We start from the raw sequence: 11034 nt of genomic DNA, 5'->3' as shown, positions 1-11034 counted from the left end.
CGAGTGCTAGGCTAAGGTGACTGTAGCTCAGCGGCTATAGGACTGTGTAATCCACCTCATTCCTTAGAGATAAGAAAGTTTACCCTGAGAAAGAAGAGAACGAAGCCAAACGGGCTCTCAGAATGTGCGAGGAGCCTTAGCATTCACTTAATCTAATGCTTTCGTTTTGCACGTGAGGAAACTGAGGCCCAGGGAGGTGAAATATGGCCAAAGTTGTAGGATGCTCAAGCAGCAGAGATGGACGAGGATCCATTTCCTCTGACAATGGGGTCACTGTTTTCTACCCTCCTTCACACATCCTACCAAACTGATGACCACCTGTACACCAGTTGTCACATCATCTAGAGATCCCCATTCCACCACCTTGGTTTTCTTCCCGGGTGAAGAAAGCACTCACCTTGCTCGAGGACGCTAGCCTGATTTCTTCCTGTGTAGCAGACACAGATCTCCACGCACAAACTTAGGTGAGCAAGAAACACTGTATGTCTTTACTTTCTAATAAAGAGACCAGCCCTGTCCTGCCAAGCAGGAAATTCAATCCCAAACATTCTTGAGGGCTCTTCCCCCACTCTTCCGGGGTGTCAAGGTTCTGGGTCTCAGAAAGTGCTAAGATATCAGGGTGACCTTCTGAATCTCAAGGAGGTACAGAGGTATCATCAAGATGTCAAAGACCCAGCCCACAGGGCCCCTTCAGCTTCCCAGACTGCAGGTTCTTGTCTGTGCTGGGGGCTGGGGAATCCCTGGTTGGCTGGGAGCCTAGGCCTTGGTCCTCCCTCCCTCAGCTCTATTGTCTAAAATTGGCCTGCTCTCCTGGTACTGTCAGGATGAAGACTATAGGGATCTGTGGCTCGCCAGGCTTTCAGACACCTTTCCTGTTCCAAGTCAGAGGAATTTCTTTCCAGTCTTAGGGAAATCCTTCTTGTTCTCCTCAAAAATATGCTCTCTCTTGTCTCATACTCTAGGACGCCATTACAATTACCTGGAGGGACCCAGGTTTTTTGAAACAAATGCCAGGAAGGAAAATGTAAGTAACTTCTACCCTTTGTCCAGCCGCAAACCTTCACCAGGACAAGAAAGAAGAGTGGGGAAAGAAATGGAAAAATGCAGGGAGGGGAAATACAAATTACCTCTCAAAAAAATTATACTGCACCCAGTGACTGAAAGTTCCATGAAAGGACAAACAACCCAAATTCCAGTTCAGTTTTTCTGGGAGAAAGAATGCTGGGGGAAATGGTCCCAGCTTCATCTTGAAAGGAGCATGAAAACCATGAGATCCTTTCTCCACAATGGGAGAGGCTACTACATGCCCTAAAAACACAGCAATGACTGCACCAGCTCTCGGGCCTTCCTTACCACTTGATTGTTCCTTAACTCCTTGCCACCTGGCTACAGATGCCACCACTCTCCAAAACAACTCTGCAGAAGGTCCTCACTATCCAGTTGTCCAGTCCAGTGGCCAACTCTTTGTCTTCATCCTCTTTGACCTTCTCCTCCTCCCTGAAACTCTTTCCTCTGAGGGATGGTTGGTGACATTGGATCTTACTGGTTCACCCATTACCTTTCAGACCATGTTCTCTTTTATTCCTTTACTGGATTTTCTTCCTTTCCTTTCCACTAATCAAAGGCATCTTCTAGGGAGCTGATCTCTAGCCACTTCTATCTCTACTTAATCTTCCTCCTTGATTAATCCACTCCTACAACTTTTATTGTCTTTAAATCTACATCTCTAGCCCCACTCAATTTCTTGAATTCTAGACCCAGAATCCCAACTGTCTTTTGATTGTCTCCTGATGGATGTGCCACCAGTACCTCAAACCTGCCATGTTCAAAACCAGCTCATCTTTCCTCCCTAAACCAGCTTCTCTTTGTGACGCCCTTGCTCCATTGATGCATGACCATTCTTCCAAACTTTGGATCCATCTTTGACTCCTCCTCTCTGTTGTCCTTACATCCAATACTATTTTAATCGAAATAGATTTTACCTCCTCAAATGGAACATTCCAGGTATTATACGACAAGTGCAGAATAAAGTGGAACTCTCCATCAGCACACAGTCTTTCTATTAATGCCATATAACATTAAATTAATCATGGTGATCATTTTGGCTTTTATCCTTCCATAATTTCTTCTATACAAATAAGTATTTTTACATAAAAGGGATCACCCTGTTTTGGAACTTGTTTTGTCACTTATATCAGGAACACTTTCCTATTCCATTAAATATTCTTTTCTACAGTAATTCTCAGACTCTAAGTGTGTATTGGAATTATCTGAGGGCACTTGTTAATAAAGTATCTCCCTGGATCCTCCCCCAAAGACACTCATTTAGCACTCTGGGGAGGGCCTAGGAACCTGTATGTTTAACTAGTATCCCAGAAAACTCTAATGCATAAGGTTTTCGGATTGCAGTTGGAGAAATACTGTTGGTAAAGCACAATTTTTAAGAACTGCCTCATTTTCTTTTGTTTACATTTACAATAATTTAGTTACCAATCCCCACTAACATGTATTTAGGCTACTGTCCAATTTTTTAATATTATTATTAGTTCTGCACTGACTTTATTTCTAGGCTTTCTCTTTACCATTCCCTCCACCCCCACACACATATAATTTTTCTTTAGGATAAATTCCTAGAAGTAGAACTTCTGGGTCCAAAGGATATGCAATATCATAAGCTATATATATATAGTAATATATGCCATTATATTATTCATTATATAATTATATATAATATATTAACATTACAGTAATATAATAACTATAATACAATAACAAAATTAATGTTTTAATTACATGATATATAATGTAATAATATGTATTAATTTATATACGTCCAAGTGGGGTTTTATTTGGACCCTCACACAAGATTTACATTTATCCATGTTAATTTCATCTGGTTATATCTCACCCATTGCTTCAAGGGTCCTGATATTTTCATATCCCTACACTCCATTAAAAGTATTTGTTATTTTTCTAATTTCCTGCATATCTGATGTGTATCTTCTATACTTTCATCCAAATTATGGGTGAGAAACAGTGAACGGGATAAGACTGAGAAACGTCTTACTGCTCTACCAGAAACCTACATTACCTAGCACTCTTGCTCGTTCTTTACACATTAATAACTTAATTTTAATAGTGATTGGCTTATGATTCTCCATCTCGTCTTTAAGGTTGTAGGGACAGAACTCACCACATGTCTGCTGAAGTTCACATCCACTGCCGTCGATTTCTTAACTGATCTGCCAACCAAAGGAGAAAAATAGGTGTACTGGTTTTCTATATTCATTTAATGAGGCTTAACACAGATTCATAATGCTGTAGTGGCATACAACATAAGGCTGTGTCCAGTTTGTGTGCCTGAGCATGGACTGGGGGCTCTGTTCATCCAAGCAGGGTAAAAGTGTTGATGGCCCCTCTGGGGGGGAGGGAGAGAGCAGGGGGAGGAAACAGAAGGCAGGATGCAGTGGGCTCACAGCAAAGGGAAGAAATTGGGAGGTGAGAAAGGGAGAGAAGCAGAGGAGGGATGCAGGTTGCCTGGTACTGTTAATGATAGCAATAGTAATAATCTCTAACATCGATCAAATTTAGGAAGAGCCCAGCGCTCTGCTAAATGCTTCACATGGATGAACACATCTACTCTAACAACTCTGAAAGGTGAGTAATAGTATTATCTCTATTTTGCAGATGGAGAAACTGAGGCACAGAGAGGCTAAGAATCATGCCCATCACCACAAAACCACTAAGTGGCATAACTGGGATTTGAACTAGGCCAACTGATGCTCCCTGTTAAGCATGTGAACTGCTCGCCGCAGCACACAGCATGTGTCACACTGTGATTATATTCTGGCTACTGTTATTATTGGTGTACATGTGTGTATGTGGGTATGTTCATGCACACACACGCACGCACGCGAGCACACACACACACAATGGCCAGGAAGCGAACTGCCATTGCCTTGGTTGCGTGCACATAAATGAGTTAGCCTTGGGAGTCTCTCCTTATGCTTACCTGCAAACAGTATTTTGAGGAAATGGACATCTGGGTGGTACCCGTACTGAGGGTGACCAACTTGTCCCAGTTTTCCCCAGACTTCACCAGTTTTACGACCATAAGTCCCATGCCCAGGGAATCCTCTCTTTCCTGGGCAAACCGGTACAGTTGGTCACACTGTCCGTACTAGTATGGAGAACCAACTGTATGTTTTGTTTTTTTCTTAACATCTTTATTGGAGTATAACTGCTTTACAATGGTGTGTTAGTTTCTGCTTTATAACAAAGTGAATCAGTTATACATATACATATGTTCCCTTATCTCTTCCCTCTTGCGTCTCCCTCCCTCCCACCCTCCCTATCCCACCCCTCTAGGTGGTCACAAACCACCTAGCTGATCTCCCTGTGCTATGCGGCTGCTTCCCACCAGCTATCTATTTTACGTTTGGTAGTGTATATATGTCCATGCCACTCTCTCACTTTGTCACAGCTTACCCTCCCCCTCCCCATATCCTCAAGTCCATTCTCTAGTAGGTCTGAGTCTTTATTCCCGTCTTTACCCCTAGGTTCTTCATGACCTTTTTTTTTCTTTCTTAGATTCCATATATATGTGTTGGCATACGGTATTTGTCTTTCTCTTCCTGACTTACTTCACTCTGTATGACAGACTCTAGGTCCATCCACCTCACTACAAATAACTCAATTTCGTTTCTTTTTATGGTTGAGTAGTATTCCATTGTATATATGTGCCACATCTTCTTTATCCATTCATCCGATGATGGACACTTAGGTTGCTTCCATGTCCTGGCTATTGTAAATAGAGCTGCAATGAACATTTTGGTACATGACTCTTTTTGAATTATGGTTTTCTCAGGGTATATGCCCAGTAGTGGGATTGCTGGGAAAACTGGACAGGTACATGTAAAAGTATGAGATTAGAACACTCCCTAACACCATACACAAAAATAAGCTCAAAATGGATTACAGACCTAAATGTAAGGCCAGAAGCTATCAAACTCTTAGAGGAAAACATAGGCAGAACACTCTATGACGTAAATCACAGCAAGATCCTTTTTGACCCACCTCCTAGAGAAATGGAAAGAAAAATAAAAATAAACAAATGGGACCTAATGAAACTTCAAAGCTTTTGCACAGCAAAGGAAACCATAAACAAGACCAAAAGACAACCCTCAGAATGGGAGAAAATATTTGCAAATGAAGTAACTGACAAAGGACTAATCTCCAAAATTTACAAGCAGCTCATGCAGCTCAATATCAAAAAAACAAACAACCCAATCCAAAAATGGGCAGAAGACCTAAACAGACATTTCTCCAAAGGAGATATACAGATGGCCAACAAACACATGAAAGGATGCTCGACATCACTAATCATTAGAGAAATGCAAATCAAAACTACAATGAGGTATCACCTCACACCGGTCAGAATGGCCATCATCAAAAAATCTACAAACAATAAATGCTGGCGAGGGTGTGGAGAAAAGGGAACACTCTTGCACTGTTGGTGGGAATGTAAATTGCTACAGCCACTATGGAGAACAGTATGGAGGTTCCTTAAAAAACAACTGTATGTTTTGTTATTTCTTCCCACTGAATACACAAGGGGGCATTGTAACCATTCAGTCATGCATTCCTCAAACATTTATTGAGCGCCCAATTAGAGGTGTGACTGCTGCCCAAGAACCTAGCACCAAGGATGGGGCAGGGAAACAGGAAACTGAGAAACCTTCCACAATTCCCCATCAGAAAGAATAAAATGTGTATTTAAATAAACAAACACTTCCATAGCACTGACTGTGTGCCAACCAGTGTAATGAGCACTTTACATCCTAACTCACTTAATCCTCACAAATACCTTGTGGCACAGCTACTATTATTATCATCCCCGTTGTAAAGAAACAGAGGCAAAGAGAGGTTAAGTACCTTGCCCATCACACAGCTGGCAAGTGGCACAAAGCAGGATTTGAACCCAGGCAGGCCCTCGTTGCTCCAGAATCCACGCCTTCAAACTGCTGTGCTCTGCTGGGAAAAGGACTTTGAACCCCGGCAAGAACTCTGCATGGCCTCAGTCTCTCTTTCCAGCCCCGCTTAGGGGTTTTTCCCTAGCCTGGTGGTTCTTGAACCCTGAGCGCACATTAAAATCACGCAAGAAGTCTGAAAAATAATACTCATTCCCCGGGGCCCCACTCACAGAGATTTCGATTTAACTAAGTCACTCTGATCTGGACCTCAGGACTTTTCAAAGCCCCCCACAAGGATCTACTGTGTGGCTGGGTCTGAGAACCGAGGTGGCTAGGTCCTCCCCTCTAGCAAGCTGGGCTACCGCCAAGCCCAGTCCTCTAATTTGGCGCTTCTCAAATGCTAATGTGCAAATGAATCAGCTAAGGACCTGATTAAAATGCAGATTCTGATTCAGTAGGCTTGGGGTGGGGTGACTGGACCAGAAAGTCAGCATTTCCAACCAGCTCCCAGGGTTTGCTGATGCTGCTGGTACATGGACCACCTCTGGAGTACTGGTGGTTCTTAGACCAGAAGCCTCTGCATCCCCTGCTTGTTAGAAATGCAGACTCTCAGGCCCCATCCAACACCAGCTGAGTCAAAATCTGCATCTTAATGCACATTCGAGTTTGGGAAGTGCTGCTCAAGCCCTGAGCTTCCCACAGGTGCTGGGAATGGGTTTCAGATGTGCCAAGGTATTGTCTCCCCTTAGCTCTCAGGAACTTGGTCAGTGACCTCCAGGGTCCAGCTGCAAGCAGCCTCACTGACCCCACGTGTATGCAAATATTCTAAGATTCGCCACTGACCACCATGGAGAAAAGAGTGAGAAATCCTGCTCTAATCGAGCCTTGCTGCCCCCTTGCCTCACACTTCCAGGAAGCCTTTGCTCACACTGTTTCTCCCAACTGGATGGCCTCTGACCAACCTTACCTAATTTCTGAAGTTCAAGCTCACGTCCTAGCTCTTCTTCTATGGAACCATTCCCACTTCCATGTGGCCATTTCAGTCCAACAGACTTTTTTCTTCTCGTATAACAAACACATGATAGCGTTTCCTATGTGCCAGGCACTATTCTAAGCCCTTAACATTATTCATTCATTTAACTTCCATTTTACAGGTCAGAAAAACTGAGGCACAGAGCAGTGGGGTAAGTTTCAAGGTCACATACGTAACGAATGGTAGTGTCAAGATTCAAACCCAAATAATCTGGCTTCGGAATCACCACACTGAACCACAACACTAAGATTCTTCTTGCTGCTGTGGGACTTAGAGAAGAATTTGCAAATGATACAGAGTGTGGACAGTGAAAGAAAAGATATTTGTTTTCCGTGGCTGCTGCAACAAAGGACTACAAACCGGGTGGCTTTAAATAACAGAAATGTGTTCTTTCACAGTTCTGGAGACCAGAAGTCCAAGCTCACATGTCGGCAGGGTCACGCTCCCTTTGGAGGCTCTAGGGAAGGATCCTTCTTTGCCTCTTTTTGGCTACTTGGTGGTCGCCAGCAGTCCTCCATGTTCCTTGGCTTACTGACACATCACCCCATCTCTGCCTCCATCATCACATGACCTTCCACTCTGTGTCTCTCTGTGTCTTCTCCTCTCCTTAAAAGGACACCACTCATTGCCTCAGGGCCCACCCTGGTCCAGTATGGATGGATTCATCTTTAATTACGTCTGCAAAGACCCTATTTCCAAATAAGGTCACATTCTGAGGTTCCAGGTGGACATGAATTTGGGGGGGATGCTATTCAACCCAGAACAGAAGAGCACAGAGACTGTCTCAGGGAAGAAAGTGTCTCTTAAAACTCCTCAGCTGCTCACTGTTTGGAAATACTGCTGAAGCCTTTGGACCCATTACCGACGCCCTCCAGATGCAGTGGAGGGGCAGCAAGCAACCCACGGAGTAGCTGGACATTTGGGTCAACGGACTGCAATTTCCGCAGTGCCAAAATGACAGCATTTTCCACCTCCATCCGGGGTTGAATATCTGATGGTGCTTGCAGGTTCTCCCCAGACCAAATCGATCAGACTGATTTCTGTGTACAACAGGTACAATAAAGCTGCCACTTCTGAGGATTTTGCAGGTGGCAGGTCCAAAGGTGACACGTGCACTGTGCCAGTGGTCAGGCAATATACAGCTCAGCATATACTGGCAAAGGGATCCTGTGGTGGAGATCTTTCACGAGAACTACTTGGACATCAGCACTTCTCTGTGAAGTATCCAAGTCCTTTCTATGACAAGCTAAGAAGGGATCCTGTCACCGCCACCCCAGGGCTACAGCGTGGATATTCCAAGCCAAGACCAACTGAAGCAACGTGCAGAGGAAAGTTCCAACACCAGGAAAAGAACCGAAGACGTTGGTATCCCTATGCTGCCGACCTTACCACATACATGCAGAAATCCTAGAGAGGGAGATATGTCCTACATTGTTTTAGGCACTCAGGAGGACATGTGGATTTTGAATGAGTCAGCATTACAGCAGTTAAATGCTGGAATAAAAGTGGAAGCCGCTAATACAGATCAAACAAGTAAAAAAAAAAAAAAGGAACGGAAGTGACAAAAGGTAATGGAAATAGAAAAAAATGACCGTGGGGACACTACATCCTATGTACTGACACTGATGGAGAAGTTGCTTCTGAGGATGCGTGGTAGTGTTACTGAGTGCAAGAAATCAAACTCTTCAAACGAGAGGTGTTTCCATGCTGGGCCCTGAGGAAAGATCAGTATTCAAACTGTGCCAAGCGAACCCATTAGCTCTTCATTCCTGTCATCACTGCCCCACCTGAAAAGAAGGAAAATGAAGGAACTGATGTCCCTTATTGCCAAAGAACCATTTCGGCCTAAGATCTTATAAAAAGGGAAGAACAACACAAGACTTTTTTTTTTTTTTCCTTTTTTTGTGGTACGCGGGTCTCTCACTGCTGTGGCCTCTCCCGTTGCGGAGCACAGGCTCCGGACGCGCAGGCTCAGCGGCCATGGCTCACGGGCCCAGCCACTCCGCGGCATGTGGGATCTTCCCAGACCGGGGCACGAACCCGTGTCCCCTGCATCGGCAGGCAGACTCTCAACCACTGCGCCACCAGGGAAGCCCAACACAAGACTTTTTGATCTCTGTAGCTCAGAGGAATTCTCGGATTTGGCTCACAGGTCTGAAAGCTCACAGACCATCTCAAGCACAGGAGAACAATCAGGCGGCCCTTCGTAGCAGAGAGCAATCTCTTGAAGCCGTGTAGCACGGGTGAGAAGCACCCATGAGCTGGGAATATTATTCATGGAAGCACAGGCCACCTTGTCACTTGTCACAGCACCAGAAGATTGAAGAAGCCTGGGGCGTCATGTCCTCTTTGCAAGAAGATTCCGCCGGTTATTAAGATTTTATGGCCAAGCTGAATTGGTGGGTTGCAGAGAAATGATTATCAGCGCCAGGTCAGGATAAAATCATCGGTACTGAGCATCTCCACTCAGTACGACGTGGGGCATCATCCATCGTTCATTGGTTCATGCAATTCATGCATTTTCTTTTCTAAATTCATACGGAATTCAAGAGCAGTTCTTTAAACCTAGATGATCAATCTGTGGACTCCATTTACATGAAAAGTTACTTTAATTACTACGTTGTTCTTCAAAAAAAGGTTCTGGGGGGGAGCAATTACAAAGATAAACGGGAAAATACATTCATTGACCAAACTCTCTGAAGATTAACCTTTTTTTTTTTAACATCTGTATCGGAGTATAATTGCTTTACAATGGTGTGTTAGTTTCTGCTTTATAACAAAGCGAATCAGTTATACATATACATATGTCCCCATATCTCTTCCCTCTTGCGTCTCCCTCCCTCCCACCCTCCCTATCCCACCCCTCTAGGTGGTCACAAACCACCTAGCTGATCTCCCTGTGCTATGCGGCTGCTTCCCACTAGCTATCTATTTTACGTTTGGTAGTGTATATATGTCCATGCCACTCTCTCACTTTGTCACAGCTTACCCTTCCCCTTTCCCATATCCTCAAGTCCATTCTCTAGTAGGTCTGTGTCTTTATTCCCGTCTTACCCCTAGGCTCTTCATGACCTTTTTTTTTTCTTAGATTCCATATATATGTGTTAGCATATGGTATTTGTTTTTCTCTTTCTGACTTACTTCACTCTGTATGACGGACTCTAGGTCTATCCACCTCACTACACTACTGGACATATACCCTGAGAAAACCATAATTCAAAAAGAGTCATGTACCAAAATGTTCATTGCAGCTCTATTTACAATAGCCAGGACATGGAAGCAACCTAAATGTCCATCATCGGATGAATGGATAAAGAAGATGTGGTACATATATACAATGAAGGTTAACCTTTTCCCTAGTTAATTTTACTCCCCACACTTCTCTTCTATTCCACAGGAGAATGCCCTTAGGCATAAAAATCCAAGGTGGCTATGAGAAAAACACTAAAGGTAATAATCAAAAAACATAAATAATGTGACATGCTACTGACGACTTTATCTTACAGTCAAGCTACATGGTTCTGAGACACCTAAAGAAAGAGTAAGAATCTTGAAAGAATAGAGAGATTTATTCCACATATGCCTAGAACAATGGTTATTAAACTTCTTGCTAACATACCCTTAAAAGAATTTTGAGAAACTGTACACTCTTTTCCACATTTTAAAAATTGAAGTGTAGTTAATAAGAAATAAAATACACAGATCTTAAGGGTTGCTTTCCTATGAACTGTAGACATGTGAGCACCCACAACTGAAAACAAGCTAAAGGAAATTTCCATCGCCCCAAATCGCCCCTTATGCCCCTATCCAGGCAATCGTCCATTTCCTGACTCTCACCCTAGATTAGTTTTCTTCTGGCACATCTTTAATTTGATTTCTAAAATTTTAAAATACACATAATTACTTACAAAGAAAAAAATGATTAGCTAAAGCTTTCCATAGTTCCTTGGTGAGGAAGGATTGAAAGTGAATATGGAACCATCTTGTATACTATTTGTAGTCTGCTATATACACACTTTGACTTAAAGG

General features: G+C 43.4%; 1 pseudogene; it reads left to right on the top strand.

Moving 5' to 3' along the window:
• Positions 1 to 7959: 7959 nt before the first annotated feature.
• Positions 7960 to 8577, top strand: LOC113614370 (protein Mdm4 pseudogene; annotated as a pseudogene).
• The last annotated feature ends 2457 nt before the right edge of the window (positions 8578 to 11034 follow it).

Source organism: Aethalodelphis obliquidens, unplaced genomic scaffold, assembly GCF_003676395.1.
Source record: "Aethalodelphis obliquidens isolate GAN/ISIS:26980383/991018 unplaced genomic scaffold, ASM367639v1 scaffold94, whole genome shotgun sequence".
Lineage (NCBI taxonomy): Eukaryota > Metazoa > Chordata > Mammalia > Artiodactyla > Delphinidae > Aethalodelphis > Aethalodelphis obliquidens.
Note: the sequence above shows the minus strand (reverse complement) of the source record. Positions and strands in the feature narration are given on the sequence as shown.